At 43.5% G+C, this 17,779-nt stretch overlaps 1 protein-coding gene across 1 annotated transcript in view; it reads left to right on the forward strand.

Moving 5' to 3' along the window:
* The first annotated feature begins 4,099 nt into the window (after positions 1-4,099).
* Positions 4,100-17,779, forward strand: part of LOC306912535 (band 4.1-like protein 3) — a 66,808-nt gene continuing 53,128 nt past the window's right edge. The window contains exon 1 of the mRNA XM_079488826.1: positions 4,100-4,248. The gene's annotated coding sequence lies outside the window, so the exon portion shown is untranslated. The remainder of the gene's footprint in view (positions 4,249-17,779) is intronic.

Consider the following 17,779-nt stretch of genomic DNA (forward strand, 5'->3'; position numbering starts at 1 on the left):
GCTGAAGACAGGATGGTCTCTAACCTCTGTGTTGTTATTTTTAATGCTTTAAAGCAGCCAATGCTTGGCTAGACAGGCCATGACGAGACAATGGAATCACGACGGCAACATGTTTCAATTGGGGCTAACTATTGTTTGGCTGTACGGAGCACAGCATAGTCATTAAAGTTGCTGCCTTTCGTAAGTAAGTAGCCTTGGGAACCAACAGTTCAAGCCTCAGTCTATATCTCTTGTTTCCTTAGCGTGACCTGTACACCCTGGACATGACGCTAGTATGTGGCAGGTACTTAACCCCCAATCGAATGCTTGATGCCGAGTGCCAAGAAGTTGGGGCATTGGGTAACTTTTAGTTTTTTACTTTAGTATGTCACGGTCAGGGATTGAACCAATCTCAGGGCAGACAATCTAACCACAAGGCCACTGAGTTGATGTATTGAATATTGATAGAATATGTCTATCAGTGGCGTGCACAGACATTTAGAGGGGCAGGTGCTCAAGTGAAAAAGGGCACCTTGTGCAGTGCGTGGAACCGGCCGGTTGCCTTAATAGTGTGAGATTTATAGATTTTGGGGCCTAAATAATATATTAGAAGCTTTTTATCAAGAATTGATCAATGTCACCATGGTCCACATACTGTACAGTGTACACTGTACCAAAGAAAAATAAAATAAAAAAGTTATTTTTTTCAAAAGGGCACATTTGTCCAGAAGGAAAAGGCTCTAGCACCCCCTAGTGTCTATCTGTGCACGCTACTGATGTCTATACATTTTCGCTGGGTACATGAAATGATTCTTTCTTTGATATATGATATTTTTAATGTGTTGGTCATAATGTCCACACTGACACATATCCTGCTTACATTACTACTGTAATGTCTATCACTCCTTTTCATGGAGCATTATAGGCCGTTGACCACCAGAGTCCTGTATCCTGGGCTTTCCTTTCCAGCTGTTTCCATGTCAGCCCACTCTGTTTGATGTCTGCCTTGAGGCAGCAGCAACAGCTGTCTAAGTGGTTTGCTACCATTATTGACCGTAATTATTCAGTTCAGGGTTCGATTTGTAAAAATAACACAGGGGGGTTGGGTGGGGCATTTTCTTAACCAAGCCCTATATACAAATAGTGAAAATAATAGCCCCCACTGGGCGGACATAGTGCCTCCGTTTTACTCCATCACAGACTGTTTCTTGATTAATTGATTGATTGAACAATTCATCATAACATTTAGAGACATACACTTCTATATATCCAAAAAACAGGAAATCATCATAAAGGAGGTAAAAAGGGAAAAGAAAACCTATACAGTGAGGGGAAAAAGGGTGGGTGGGGGATTCAGATTTTACGGGGGCCAGTTTCGATTTGTAGCCATCCGTAGGTGCCCTTTGAGAGCGGTTTTGAAGGAGTGAAGGGATTCACATGTCTTAATGACTGTTGGTAGGGCGTTCCACATTTTGGTGGCATAGGAGCGAAATTAATTTAGTCCCTTGTTTGTGCCAAATCTGGGTTGCACATGTTGAGCTCCCTCTGGTGTTGTGGGTGTGGCCTTCATTGACATTAAGGAAGTATTTAGACAGGTACATGGGTATCTTGGTGGTGTATCGAATCTTGTGGACCAGACCCTTTGCAAGATGCTGTAGTGTACTCTGTCGTCAACCCTGGGCAGGGGTGAGGTGGGTTCGGGGAGTGAGGCCAAGTAGTAGCCTGACCAGTTTGTTTTGGGAAGTCTGTAGGACTACATGCAGGGACAAAGATCCTTCTCCCTGCCTGGCTTCCCACCCTGAAAGGGTGAATACGGCCAATTGTGTTCATTGTTATAGATGATTGGCCATTTTCAACCACTTACCCGGAGCGAGCGTCTGGTGGCCGGGCTTACTACGGAGCCCGGCCGTGCAGTGGGCATAGTCCGAAGAAGTAACGTTGGCACATCCTCTCTGCCATGTGGGCCCACCACCCGCGTTCGGAGACAGTGGGGTCGGGTGCGCTTGGCCTACCGACACTGCCCGTCTTGACTGTCCTCCGGAGGTTACTCCGTGGTGGGAAATAATAAGAGAATGACAGCTTGGCACGCACGACAGAATGCAGCCTTGTAACTAAGTTTTATTTTTGTAGAAGAGGCAAACTAATATAGTTTATGCCATTTGCTTTGATTGAATAATTGATTACGGTGTAGTATGATTGGATTTGGGTGTGTTGGGACATTGCAATAAAGTAATCACTTTATTTAGAACACACCCAGATCAAATCATATTACGTTGTTCATCAATTATTCCATCAAAGCAAACGGCATAAACAATATTATTTTGGCTCTTCTACAAAAATAAAAGTTACAAGTTATAGTTCTCTTGTATCATACTGTACTACTGTATTATTTCCCACCACGGAGTAACCTCGCATCAGACTATCCAGCATAGCTACTGTATATCCACCTCGGAGGACAGTCAAGACGGGCAGTGTCGGTAGGCCAATCACAGGCAGGCAGGGCGTTACCATGCCTATGCTCGGACGCAAACGAGATTCACGCGATTGAGACCATTAATGTTCAAAATGTTACTCAAAATGTTGTGGCTAGTTGTGGCCGTGGGTGGCTGTAGCACATAAACTGATAAATGCTGATAATTAGAAGGATTACGTAGAAAATGTCTGGTGAAGAGAATTAACATTTTGTATTCAGTCAGGCCTTTGCATGTCACATTACTGTATAACATTAGTCTGCAATGTTTTGTTTATCTGTTCTGGCATGTGATGACATTGGTATTGTTGATTGCTTAAAATGAGTGTGTCATCGTGCAGTTAGCTTTTATACGATGCCCTACAGCCAACTGGCTTTGGCTGCTGTTTACCATCGTGGTAATAGTGCAGTAATAATGAAATGCACTACAGTAAATACTACAGCACTAGTACATGCACCCTCCTCCAATGTCTCAGCAATGTGTGGGATTGCATGCATGCATGTATGAACACTACTATATATATCACTATCGGTATTTTGTGTGTGTGTGTGTGTGTGTGTGTGTGCGCCGTGTGCGTGTGTGTGCTTGCAGCATTCATGTTTGTGTGCATTTAGTATTGCAGAGGTTGTGCGTGCATACAGTATGTACGGATTGTACATGTTGAGATGATATGAAATAGTGTGTGAAATTAGAAGGAATACAAGTCCAAAGGGTTGATGAATCTGTCCCAGGGAAGTAGGGTCAGTTCCCTCTGGGAGACATGAGGCAGAATGAGAATGAGAGCCCACAAATCCCAGAGGAATCCCCGCCCCACCCCCCACCCACCACACTAATTAAAAACATGCCTGTATGTAGTGCTGTACTGTAGGTGTGTGTGTGTTTGAGTGTTTAGCTGCAGCTTGTGTGGGGGTGTCTAATTCACGACATGTTAATTAAGTGCACTGCACACCCAGGGCTGTGCAATGGTACAGAACACACACACAGCCAAGGCTGTGTCCCTGTCTGAGCTCTTGAACAATCCTGCATGAAGAACAGTGATATTTTAGTCAAAGCACTGGATCTAATTTGACTTTTAATTTTTTTTATTCTTAGGCTATTTTCAAAGAATTTTGGGGAAAAAACTTGACACATCTTTGAAGGGGGAGGGGGGGGATTTGAATATTTTTTGCCTATATTGCACCGTTTTAACTTTTGTGTGTGTGTGTGTGTGTGTGTGTGTGTGCGTATATATAATCCATCCATCCAAGCAATCTTATTTTTCTTTAGGCTTTTAACTGGCATTTTTAGTAGCGACATAAAGGAAAACCAAACTGACAAACAAGTACGAAAAAAACTAAACAAACAACTAACAAAAAACACAAGACAGACAATCCCAATGGCAATAATACAAGATAATTCATTATGCTTATGTCGGATTTACACATATGGAACGAGTTAACGTTGTGAGGGGTGGTCGTGTCCATTATGAATGGAGACGTTTCTTTTTCAGAGCACAATACACGTCATGTCATGCATTCATTATCATTCCACTGCTGCTTGCTTGCTGCAGGGAAGATTTGCTAAAATAATGTCCTGGCTGTCTCTGTCTGTCTGTGCTGTACCATGCTGCTATCCTATCCACAATTCTACTGGTGAACTCCATAGTGGAGTTTGATAGGCTGGCGGAGAGGGGGAACTGCAGTCTGTCAGGAAATACAAGGAGAAAACCCACCACACTACTAGGCTACACAGACACACTGACTACACGAATGCAACTCACATCATCATCATCACAGTGAAGGAGAGGACGTTTGAACCGGTAATAATCTAAAAAGAAAAACACGCACACATCCAGGATTCTACTTTGATTTTTACACGGGACGTTTGATCGGAAAGAGGTGCGTGTGCGCGTAAATGAATGACGATGATCCACATTCTGTGTGTGCGTGGGTGAATTCTTCTCGTGTCAAAGTAGAAGACGGTTCGTGACACATCAGCCTCCTCGGACATAGTTGGTAGTTAAATTGGCGTTACAATGCATGTATTGGTCGTGTTTATTGTTATTCAGCCATGCGGCAAAGTTGACGGCTCGTTGGCAAATGCCGTGTGACATGTTGGTCACAACCTTTTTTTCTCCGTGCTGTGTAACAAGCTTCGGTCGGTGCGCAACTTGGCCACGACATTTTCTGCTCTGTCTCTCTGGCTCTGCTGCAGTCGGATCTCGGATTTTCAGGATTGCTCGCCTCGCGGGGATGGAAAAATGTTCACCCCCCCGATTGCTGAGAAATCAAATCCGTTGTATTGTATTCAAACTATTCATTGTGATAATATTGCACCGCTTCTGTTGCAAAAGTATAGTAAAGATGTTTATTTTCCAACCAACCTTTTTTAGATGAGGGAACTATGTAACGGGCATCGACCGAGCGCCGAACACAGATGTTTGCACATGCATGCACACGTTAACATCTGTAGCCGATTCTTCGGTAACTCATTTAGATCACATTAAATTATAAAGCTTTTTTTTTTTAAGGTTCACATTTTTTATTTAGGTGATTTTGAGCTGCAGTGCGGTGGGCGTGGTTAGATACAGTTACAGTAGAAGATGTCGTTTATTTTCCGCTAGTCATGGTTGCTAATATCCTCCTTTTAGCATCACCCATTCACCCTGACCTCCTTTATAGCTACACTATGCTATGCAGTATGCATGGCTGACTTAACATTTTAACTTAATCTGCTGGTGTGTGTGCAGCTGTGCTGCTGTGCTGGTGTTGTGGTGTTCATAGCATTTGTGTGCCAGGCCAGGAGGCAGTGGTTGTGCAGTGACAGTGCAGCATGTACAGTATGCATACTATGTGCACCTTTTGAGGAGGTCACAGCTGTGAATCTCATTTCCGAGCTGTTTACAGTTGAGTGTTCTTTTTTGCCTGCCTGTGGGCTACTGTAACAATGACCGGCCGTAAAGTTGGGCCAAACCTTTTCTAAAAATCAGTGTGTGATCATGTTGTTGTGGAACATTGGCCCCTGGTCGTAAAAAAAGAAGAAGAACCAAACCCAGAGTCGTATTTCATCGTTATTCACTAGGAGGAGTGCACCTTGGGCAGATGGATCTAATTTCTGTGCGAGCTTAGAGTTATCCGAAGTCAATGCTAGACTATAATAGTAGCCTTCGCCACTGATTCTAGTGCATAAACTAAGTTAGCCCTGAAACATGACTCATGAATAAATAATAATAATAAATAATACGAACCATGGCTAAAACTAAGTAAGCATTTCAACAGGAGACTGGTGAACTGGTTGTCCCACTGACGTAAACAAACCCTAAGCTTGAAGTGAGCAGGTTTTTCATTATCTACTTGGAAGAGCATCTTGGGCCACAATAAGAGGCCTAGCATGTCTCTTGCCAAAAGGCTTGCCCCTTCCCAGGCTGTCCTGGTAAATATGAATTTGTTGTGACCTGCCTAGGTAAATAAAGGCAAAAAAGAAGAGGCATGAAACCTTGCAGCTTATAAGCTAGAATCAGAGCTGTTCTTTTGTCTGCTCATATGAGGTTCTGATATTGCATTCCTCCAGCAAACAGGCTTTGTTTGTCTCGTTATCTGACTGTTTATTTTCCTTCTAAAGTTGAAAACCAGTGCACTGGTTCTCAAAGTTGGGTCAGAGGACCCCCCAGAGGTTCCAGGGACTCCTCCCAACCAAATGAGAAATGGTTTAAATACGTATTTTTTTCCGGCAGCTCTACAAGCTCACAACAGCTTGTAGAGCTGCTATTTTTTGAGAAATGTTGTTCTTTAATCTTCTGTATGGGGGTCCCTTGCACACATTCTTTTCAAATGGGGTCTGCGGCCAAATATATCAATTTGGGGGTCCTTCACATGAAAATGTTTTAGAACCAGTGTGTCAGTTGAGGTCCAAGTAGTGGATGGCAAGCTGTTTATGACAGGATTGTATTGTAGACAGAGATCAAGTTTAATGGGGGAATATTATTGTATCGATACGATACAAATTGCTCCTTGATTTCATGGTCAAGAAGACAAACGTTACGTCCCAGTTGAAAATTGCGCCTAAGTGCACTTACGTGAACCAAACCTTGAGTTTGAAGTGCCATCCATGTAATATCATGCAGACCGGTAGACATTAGTGGGAATAGGTTGGTTCACGGGCTGATTTACTGATTAGCTACAGCTAATCTCATAAGATGGTTTATCCCATCTGGACCTTATTAAACGGGCTTTGCAGCCTGTGCAGAAGCGGACATTAGCGCTTCATATCGCAATTCGCACCCGTGTTTTACAGCTAATCTTTTACACTAACCGTCTGTTTTCCCAATCTATTTATGGACAGAAATGTTTGTTAAATCGGATTGGCGGGTAACTCGATCAAGAGAAGATGAGTTTCCGGAACTCCTATCCTTTTCAACCACAGCACTGTGCTTTGTATGCCAGCCTTTTCAGTGAAACTAAGCCTTGCCCCCGGGGTGGCAATGCACAACAAAGCCCCAGTGGTCTAGTCACATAATAAAGTGGGCAGTCAAGACAGTTCAGTTGAAATAACAACAAGTGAGCTTGGCTGCATGAGCCCTGACATGGCTTTAGTGCCAATGACAGGCTAAGAATGTAGACCCCAGCAATCTGACCTGGAATATTGCTTTCCCCCACCCAGTCCCCCGCTAGAATTCTAACCCTTCTCTGCATGTCACTGGTGGTTCACTCACTGGTATGAGGGCCTCACTTAGGGATGGGACGATGACGATTATTATCGTTTATTGCGGGGAAGAAAAAAACGCTCACCATAATCGTATTGCAGAGATTTTAATTTATCGTGAAACTGTCCTTCGTCATATACTAGGATGAATTGGCTTTTGTTGAGCTGCTAATTCAGTACCACTTATAATACGTAAAACAGACCTGTTAAAGGGACACTCACCCTTTTTTGCAAAAAAATATGTTCTTTCCTGGGGGTCTTTATGTGTGTAATATGTGGGTTTTAGATATTTTAGATTTTAGCAGTGAGCCCAGTGTCTCTGATGTTATCGACACTGGGCTCACTTCCTTCCTGGACTACAATTCCCATAATGCTTTGGTGCACTGCTCCTCCTTGTGGATAGGGGGAGGGCTGTATTACTGAGTCCAGGAAGTAAGTGAGCCCAGTGTCCATGACATCAGAGACACTAGCTCACTGCTAAAATCTAAAATATCTAAAACCACATATTACACTATATAGACCCCCACTGTTTTAAATCTTCTAAACGTCATTAACATATATATGTTTCCCTTTAACTAAAGAGTACATTTGGTACGCTCTTATTTAACTCTATCGATTTGCCAAAAATAGCCGATCTACAAGCTTACAACACAATGTTCTTCAAATAAAAGAGCCTGGAGTCTAACCTGTTTAGTGCACTGCACATAAATGGTAAATGGTGCATTTATATAGCGCTTTAAGTTTTTTTTTATCCAAAGCGCTACATAGATTACAAGTATACATTCATACACCGATGGTGGAAGAAACCATGCAAGACACCAACCTGCACATCGGGAGCAATTAGGGCTTCAGTGTCTTGTTCAAGGACACTTCGACACTAACTCTGGGAGAGCCCGGGTTCGAACTGTGAACCTCGCGGTTTTCCCATCCTGCTGTTCTACCGGCTGTTGAGCCACTGCCGCCCCATGTAGATCTGCTATTTTCGCCGGATGTTGTTGTATTTTTACATGCACAGAATTGGGATGCTATCATGCTAGGGTTCAACGTTCCCCCCCCAGAATAGGGATTATGAGGGTTCAAGTGGTCAACAAAAGTGCCATTTTAAGTTTTAAGCATACCAGTATTTTGATCTGACAAGTAACTGTCCCCATCCCTAGCCTCACTACAGCACAAGGCTCAACACAACTGTAAAGCCCACACAAGTCCACACATTCAATGCGAAGGGAAGTCAAAGACACATTGTTGGGCAGTAGTTTATACATATGCACTGAGTCTACATTTTGAACAATGTATTTTCATTACATTTTTGAGATTGTCTTCATAGATATACAGTAAATACAGCTTTGAGTAACTCTCTCTTCTGTGATCCAGAGCAGCTGAAGACACTTCGGGGCTAAAGGTCTGTGTCTCTCTTTAGCAGAGGTGTTTTCTCAGAGTAGCTGGTCCAGCTACACAGTGTCCCCTTACAGTGGCTGTGTGTGACAGCTGTCAGCCCTGCAGCTGTGTGTGTGTGTGTGTGTGTGTGTGTGTGTGTGTGTGTGTGTGTGTGTGTGTGTGTGTGTGTGTGTGTGTGTGTGTGTGTGTGTGTGTGTGTGTGTGTGTGTGTGTGTGTGTGTGTGTGTGTGTGTGTGTGTGTGTGTGTGTGTGTGTGTGTGTGTGTGTGGTTGTGGGGGGATGGGGCAGTTGGGGTTCGAATACAGTAGAGTAAACCAGATTGAGATGGGCCTGGGTGTGTCTAAACATTGATTGTAGTGGTCACCTCCATACAACCCCTAGAGTGTGTGTGTGTGCGAGCGCGCGTGCATGCAGTGGGGGTGTATGGAGTTGGGCCCAGCTGTGCTTTATTTCAGCTAATGGCACTCAGCACAGATGGCAGCTTCTCATCCTGTGTGTGTGTGTGTGCGCGTGTCCAACAGTGTGCTTTACCATCACAAATGGGCCTTGAAATGGAGGTCACTGGCAGAGCGCAGCACCAAAGCGTTTAATGCTTGGCCGTCAATTATGTAATCTCACTACACACTGATGTAGCCTCAACGGAGTGTTTCTATCACCGTTATGAATGTCCGCAATGCTGTGCTGTCATCGTCAAATCTCTGAGCGCTATTATATTCGTTGCTTGATTTAGCCGTTGGCCCATTGTCGGTGCTGGCGTGTTTCCTCCCAATACAGGTTCTGCTGGATTTCAATTGGTCCCACTTCATGGGAAGGAAATACGGGAGCTTAGCGCAGCGGCATAATTGAGTTTTAAATTAGAGGTTATGTTCATCGTGGGATGGGTGCAGATTGTTTTGTCTCCGCCTGTGGTAAAGGTCACTACATTCAAATTATTCGCTTGCGGCTGAATAGACTTCAACAACTGCTCTTCCCCCACTGTCAGTTAAAGGACATTTCAGTAGTTGACTTTCTCTTGTTTACATCGTGGTCCCGCTCTGAATGCGCCACACAGTCAACTGGAGTCAAGTCTTAACACATTGTCTGCTGTTGACATATATATGTTCATTGTTTTTCAATAGCCATCTGTTGTCTGCGATTGACGTATATATAGGTTTTATATGGATCAGAAACAGCACTGCTAAAAACAACTTTTTGCCCTGAGCCGGTTGCTAGGCAACGCCTTGCTCACCCCCACGCAAACGGAACGTACTCGCGCATGCGTAGACTACTCTTATAATTAGGAGCTTCTCTCGCTCTTTTCTCAAACTACGTCGCTGTCTGTTGTGTTGATCAGACATCCATGGTTCGGATCCGATTTCAGATTTTTCATCGCATCACAATTGAAATACTAGAAAGGTCGCAAAATTGCAAAGTGTGGTTGCCGCAGTGGCTTACATATGCCCCTCCCACTGATATTGCCAGCCAATTACAATGTCACGTCACCCCTGCGATCATGCGTAAGTAATTCGGAGGGGATTTATCCCCCAAAAATCATGTTTTTGCGACAAACGGTTACATTTTTCAAATTTGCGGCACCCCCTATGGATGAAAATGGAATTGCTTTTGGCTTTTGGTTGATTGAACCACCTGGGACATGTGATTCAAGTTTGGCATGGATCGAACATTTCGTTCGTGATTTATGGTATTTTTTGTAAAATAGGCCCCTCCTACTAACTTCGGACGACGATTACGGCCGAACGATACGCACTATCAAAATTCCGCCGTTCGAGTTTTCATTGGAAAGGTCCGGAGATCATGTGTACAGATTTTTGTGAGATTTGGACAAAATCTGTAGGAGGAAAAGCAAAAAGTGTGTTTTGGACCAAATTAAAAATGGCGGAAAATCTATCATGACGCAAATGGGCGTGGCCTATATGGGGAGATGCGTCATGACCCAAGGAATCCAGGGAAAAAATTATTTTGATTTTACGACCTACGGTTCAAGAGTTATAAGCCAAAACGTAAAGTGGGCTGTTATAGCGCCACCATGAGGCCGACCGATAACATTATAAGTTAATTAATTTTAGTAATTATTATGAACCTACCCTCCAAGTTTTGTAACTATAGTGCTTACAGTCTCAGAGGAAAAAATACTTGAATGTGATTTTTTGCATTTTCCCATTCATGTCAATGGGGAGATTTAATGCACGAATAAATTCATATCAATTAAACTATACAACATTTCTCTTAGCAAAGTACAAGCACACCATTCAGATTTTTTCCGGTCGATTTGACATATGGCTCAAGTGCGTACAGTCAAAACTGTGGGAGGAGTAGCATTTCAAAATAAAGGTTACTCCAGGGTGAATAATAAAGTGTTACGATTACAATAGTCTGGTTGCCCTGTTAGGGCAACCACACTAATAAACGTTTCTCGAGAAAGATAGCTAGTGTGAGCTATGCTAACATTAGCCTTTTCTTACAATGGTATTGTAAAGTATTTGAGTAGTAATCTCCCCAATTCTGGCCCCGCGCAAGTTATTTACCACTTGTGGCCACATGGCCACAGTCTAAGTATCAATATGATTATGTCTGATTTACAACGGGTTGCACATTGTGTCGTGCACAAAGTGTGGCACGTTGGGAGCTTGTTGGGAGCTTTCGCGGCGCAACATAGGAGTATAAATCTGACTTTAATTTATGTCGGAGCTGCATCAACTCAGCTGTGCCTGTGTTGTACGCAGTTAACTATCAGTGTTCTGAATACAGCATTCTGCATGCATAATGTATGTGCCTGTTTCAGCCATGGTGTTGGTGGTACACAGGGCTACTGTGTTGGCTGTTGTGTGGCCGCGTTAAGAGTGCCTGTCACCAGTGAGTGAGCGTATTCTTCCTCCGTTTCTATGGTGCAAAGATGTTCCTGTCTACTCTCTCCCTCTCTATCCCATCCCAATGTAAGTTCCTGGTTCATAGTCTGTGAAGAAAAGCAAAGGTTAGCTGTGCTGCCCTCCTCTGTTCATTATTTTGCCAGTGAGACGCACATTGGATTGTGGTTGAATTCACTTGTACTAACCTTATGGATTTGTCCTATATGCTTATCTCCCCATGATTAAAATAAGTAAACCTGTCCTTTTAAGAAGCCAGGGCTGGAATTTGGAACTTGGCGACGTCATAACCCCATTGACATTTGTGCCGCCTGCCACCTCAAGCCTTTAATCTAGAGTTTGTAATCTATACAGCCTTTTTATAGTGCCCCAAGATATAGTGCTTTTAACATCTGAGGGGATTTTGATCAGCATGTTGTGTTCAGTGACCCCACCCACGCCCAGCTCCAAAACCAGGCTCTCAACCGCTAACCAAAGCCCTGAGTTAGAGCTGTTTATAGCCCCACCAGTTGGGTTAATTAATGTCTAAGTATGTATGTATGTCTGGCTGTATTTTAAACGCGATTGTATTAACATCCGGATATAATATGTTTTAGAAAGCAGGTTAAGCAACCCAGAACGTACTCTGAAGAGGTTAGTCAGCCGAGGGAAGCTCTAATGAACGAAGCGACTCACTGTGCCATTATATTACTTACAAAGTTACAATCAATACCAGACGAGACGGAATAAATTATGCGCTCAGTTTTGTTAATATATTGCTTCTAATACAATTACCATCTGTAATAGAGGTTAGTCACTGTTACAGTAAACATTGTGTCATTAATAATGAGACCTAATTTAATACAAAAAGAGACTCATTCTTCTCTGAAGAAGAGGCTACAAGTATCACAGACACTGCACACTGCTGCTGTAGTTTGTAATAGGAACATCAGTAACTACATAAACGCACGCACGCACGCACGCACGCATGCACGCACGGACGCATGCGCGCAGTGGCATGGTGATGGAATCCAGCTATTAATATCCCTGCTGTCTTCCCTGTGGTGCAGCCTGTAGCAGGGTCACACAGTAGTGGATCCCATGGGACAAATTTGGCTGAATTCACTGAATTCCTCCTCACACTCAATGTTTTCCAGATACAGAGGTCTGTCTCACTTCTATCTCAGCGCCATCACCACCATGTCATTATATTGTTTTTTTGAGATACTGTACAATTTCTTATTACAAGGCCTAAGAAAATGAAGCCTGTTTGTCACCTTGAACATTAAGGTCATAGTGTTTCGAGGCAGTGTGGTGATTGTGGTCTGACTAGTTTCTTATTAGATAGTAGATACTGGAAGTTGTGGATGTAGAAATCAAAGCTTTGTCTTCCACAGCTGTTAATAAGTCACTCTCTGCATGTGACTTCAGATTAATGCCTACAATGTACAGTAAAATACATTTAAAATAATAATTGCCCATCCACATCCTGTCACTGCCCCCCCCCCACACACACTCTTTACTCTCTCCACTGATTAACCACTTTCAACCTGTCGTCCCTATTATGGTCCATGCCATTATTGCCTAAATGTTTGGAGATCTAACATAAAATCAAAAACAGCAGATCCACTACCTCACAACGCGTCACATCACAACGCGTGAGGCTGTGAGCTTGTAGATCGGCTATCTTCACTATTCATCATACAGCGAAGTACATTTGGATTAAGTAGCCTGACACTCGGTCTGAAGTTTAGTTTAGTTTCACTTCATTATTCAGACTGAAAGCCCTTCCCATGGCACACAGCAGCCCTTTCTGGGATGGGCGTAGCCAGAGCAGCAGTCTTCAGTAACTGACCAACCAATCAAAATGGTAGCAAAGCAGATGACGTCGTTGTCAATGTGGCTAACCCGGTTGCTAACCAAACAAGCACGGCCAATAGAGTGCTACTAGCACTTTCTAAAACCTGTTGTTTATAAACTATTTATCATAGGGCGATTTAATAGCCATCGATACGGTCGCAAGTTACAGCAGTGGAGGCAGCCATGTTTGTGGATGTTTGGTCCTGCGCTGTTTGGCATTATCGAGTTGAAACGGCACTGATTGGCCATAGCTGCGTTATTTTCAACCGAGTCTTACCCCGCCATGACAGAGTTACCCCGCCATGACAGAGTCACCAGACCCTGAATGCTTTTTAATGATGTGATTCAGGGGCTGGAGCCAGGCTAGGGATTAAGTGGGTTAAAGCACAAATGCCTCAAATATAAAACATGGTGACATTTGACTCATTTGGTTACCAAATGTACAAAAGCGTTGGCCACCTCTGCTTGGCCTCCAGTAGTCCTTGTGATGAATCCAGAGGCTGGGGGGCAGCAATGATGACTGGTGGTTACAGATCCCTCCCTGCCCCCCCATCACAGTAAACACTGCCCTATAAATAGAGCTGCAGGCATAAGAGAGGCCCGTACTCGTAGCAGAATGACAGGCATCCATACTACAAAACCCCAGACTCCACAGAGAGGCCTGCTGGCCCACTCGCACACACCTCCCCAAACCACACACATCCCAAAGCCACACACCTCCCCAAACCACACACATCCCAAAGCCAGAGGCTCTGTGAATACGGTCATGGAGGTCTCACAGAGTTTAGTTGTCCTATCCGTCATCTTTCTTTAGCAAAACAGGTAATTAGCTGTTTCCTCTCATTATCCCAGCCTTGGCCATTGGGGAGCTTGTGTGTCGCTGGTATGTTCTGTTGCTATGTTCCAAGGCAGAGAGGGGTCAGGTTATGGGAGATGTGTGTGCAGCCGTGGTTGAGATGTTTTGGATTGCTGGGTAAATATGTTGTGCTGCAGACGATGCCTCACACGGGTGAAGAATCTGTTATCCCTTCACGTTTGTGTTCATTTGTATAAAAACCTTTCATACTGTACATAACTGTAGCTAAAACAATACTGTAGAAATCGATTAAAAAGTTGGGATGTCATGTGAGTAGCTGTGTTGTAACTTTACTTTACAGCTGTTACAGCGACACTCAGTTGGCAAGCACAGTCTTTAGCCTTTAGTCTTTAATCGTGTAGACTAGAGCACACCTCTGCTGCTGTTGCTACTACTTCTGATGCAACTACTGATAATTATGTTTGTGGATTTTAAAGATTAAATCGGATCTTGTGTATGTAGCCACCTGACCCGTGTTTCCCGAATTGGAAGCCAAACATCTGCTGCTCAGACCAAGGGGAATCCCTCCTCGGTCAAGGGAGATATTAGGCTCCCATGGCTCTGGCTCCTAGGGCTACTTCTAACAGACTTTTAAATGTGCTTAACAGACTTTTAAATGTGCTAGCGTTATTTTCTTTTATGTGCTTTTAAGGTTTGTCTTTTAACAATTCAAAGCTGTGTTGTTTAGGCGCAATAAGTAGTCTACAAAATACTACCACAGTACCACTTGTATTTTACAACAACGGTATTCGGGATAGGGTGTTGATTTATTGTTAACCACGCAAATCCTATATACAAATAGTGAAATTAGCCAAATTATGACAGTGCCAAGGCTTAGGAGGGATGCAATGGTTAATATATATATATATATATATATATATGGTTAATATATATTAATAATTATTTCATAAGGTTTGAGGTATGCCATGAACAATATTCATATAAATGATGGCATAGGCAAGTTCTGAAATATGGACCACACTAATTATAATAGTGGTGCTTGCCAAAGGAAAGCAAAAACAAAAGGGCAAAGGAGGCAGTTTTGCTTCAAAGTGTTCCACTCATTGCCAACTTCTTAAAAAACAAAAAAAAATAATGGTAATAATAATGATGACAATATTCCAGTAATGGCATTTTCCCCATTATCCATCCTTTGAGGGATGGAGCATGAAGGGTGAAGCTAATGAACCATAATGTCCAACTCAGGAGGAGCAGTTCACAAAAATCTAATCAGCAACCAAGCTATTCCTGGAGGTCAGTGACCCGGCATTATGGCAAAGTGAAATTGTGAAGTCAGTACTTGTTAGAAGAGGAGCAGCATTCCAAAACCGCAGGGGAAAATACCCAGTTTCAATCCGAGAGAGCGCTTTGTGGAACGTAGGACTGTCATTCAGCGTCAGCAGCTACTACTCTACCACGCTGGGCAAGACCTACGCTGTAGTATAGTGTATTGCTGGAATTTGGCGGAAGTACCGCTCAAGGAAATGACGTTGACCCTTTACAAATCTGTTTACATTCTCTGAGTATGAAACAAGTGTTGTGATTGGTTCGAAAAATATCCTATCCGGGGGAAATGCATCTGACGGATGTTCTGGCTCGAAACCTCCGCTATGCACACTTCCACAAATGAGTAAAGGCTGGGACCGAGGCTACTGCTCTACTCACCCTCAGCAGGACGTGTGTACTGTACTGTTTTGCATACAGACCGTTAGGAAGCTTGTGGCTTTAGACGGGGGATTAGTGAATTGGAAGTGGAAGCCCAGTAGACAAACAGCATTGCTAATTTGCTATAAGAGTTCCTGAACCTTTTAAGCCGTGACCCCCCCCCCCAAAATAATAATTTGAACTGGGGGGCCTGCAGCCCTGCACCTGACGAGCACTTGGAATTGTAGGAGTTGAGTTGAGCCATTACATTACATTTAGTTTGACTCTGTTCCACAGATAAATATTTTGAAAATAGCAGTTCTAATAAGCCGACGCGTTGTGAGCTTGATCGGCTATTTGGTGGTTCAACTCCGTGTGGGAGTCCCCAGGGGGTCGCCGGAACATCCAGACCCCCAGGAACACGCCCAGGGGGCCGGGCTGGTTCCGGCGAGCCACCCCACGTCCGAAACGGTTGAGAAATGACAGAGTTACTGTGTGGGGGTCCCCAGGGGGTCCCTCTACTGTACTGTACTGTCACTGTACTGTACTGTCACACCCAAAATCATCATATATACAGTTAATAAATGTGTTTGTATCTGTGTGTGGCTGCACAACAGTGACACTTGGTGATGAAAACCAACCAAACGCTATTTTGTGCGGCTGTATTCAAGTTCTTGGTTGAAAGAGAACATGTTCAACATGGACAGTTTGGGTTAGCCCATAGCAGTGACCAAGTTCTTGTTTATGACTATGAGTGGTTTAGGTCAAATGGTAATTTCCTTGGCATCCTAGAATAAGGCTGGGGGGAAAGTCAATTCACACAGGAATTGCTATTCTTATCTTCTCTTCTATGATTCTGAAATGATTCACATACATGCTTTATAGTTTTAAACTTCTCCTCAGCTGCTTATCAATTTGATTTATGTTCAGCATATTTTTACACATTTTCTCCTCGGATGCTTGTCACTTTTATTTATGCTCAGTATTTTGTGAGGGGCGCTAGCCCATCCTATAAACCGCTAGTGTAGATTCCAGGATTTCCAGGCAAACAAACATACAACATACATTTATTGTCTCCACCAGGCCGAAGGCATGGGGAGAGAGTATGTTTTGCACTCCGTCCGTGTGTGTGTCCGTCCGTCCGTGTGTGTGTCCGTCCTTCCTTCCGTCCGTCTGTGTACAGCTAATCTCCGGCACCGTTAACCCGGTCGATGCCAAACTTTGCACACACACTCCCTGGATGCCAACGATGAACCTCTGCCCCACATTTTCCAGAACGGCCTGTTATAGCGCCACCATGAGGCAGCTTTTCACATTTTGACCTAAAACTGCACCGATCTGCGTGAAACGTTGCATGCACACTCCCTAGAGGCCAAGGACAAACCTTTGACCTGCATTTTCCGCAACTGCCTTTTATAGCGCCACCAGGAGGCCGACTTTTGTAAAACACATTTTTTGATATTACTCCTCCAGATTCTGTCCAAAAATCTCACAAATCGTTACACAGTATCTCTATGGTCATGTGCTCAAGTCGGATCTGTCTGATATTTCATATTCCATCCTAATTGGCTATAATTGGCTTTCACAGTTTGCAAGATTGCCCCGTTTTGAACAATAGCCTCAAATCATGAACGCAGCATGCAATTTACGTGAAATCTTTCACACATTTTCTTACTAGGCTGAGGAATATATCCCACCCTTTTCACATTGGCCTGTTATAGCGCCACCAACAGGTTGATTTTTGCAAAACACATTTTTGGAACAAAATGCCTCAAATCATCCAATTGCCATCAAAGGCGTATGAAGAAATGGCAATCGGTACACATGATCTCTGTAGTCATGTGATCAAGACGAGTCTGTTGGATTTCTCAGATTGTACACTGATTGGCTAAGATTGCCTTCCAAAGTTTTCAGGAGTGGCCCGTTTTGTACAAAATGCTGCACATGTCCTGCTCATCCAGAATTCTATCCTCAGAGATGCTATGAGTGATCTGGCTCTGCATTTCCTCAACAAAATGAAGAAAATTGTTGCAAAAACAAATAAAAAAAAA

The sequence above is a fragment of the Electrona antarctica genome (assembly GCF_951216825.1).
Source record: "Electrona antarctica genome assembly, chromosome: 19".
Taxonomy (NCBI): Eukaryota; Metazoa; Chordata; class Actinopteri; order Myctophiformes; family Myctophidae; genus Electrona; species Electrona antarctica.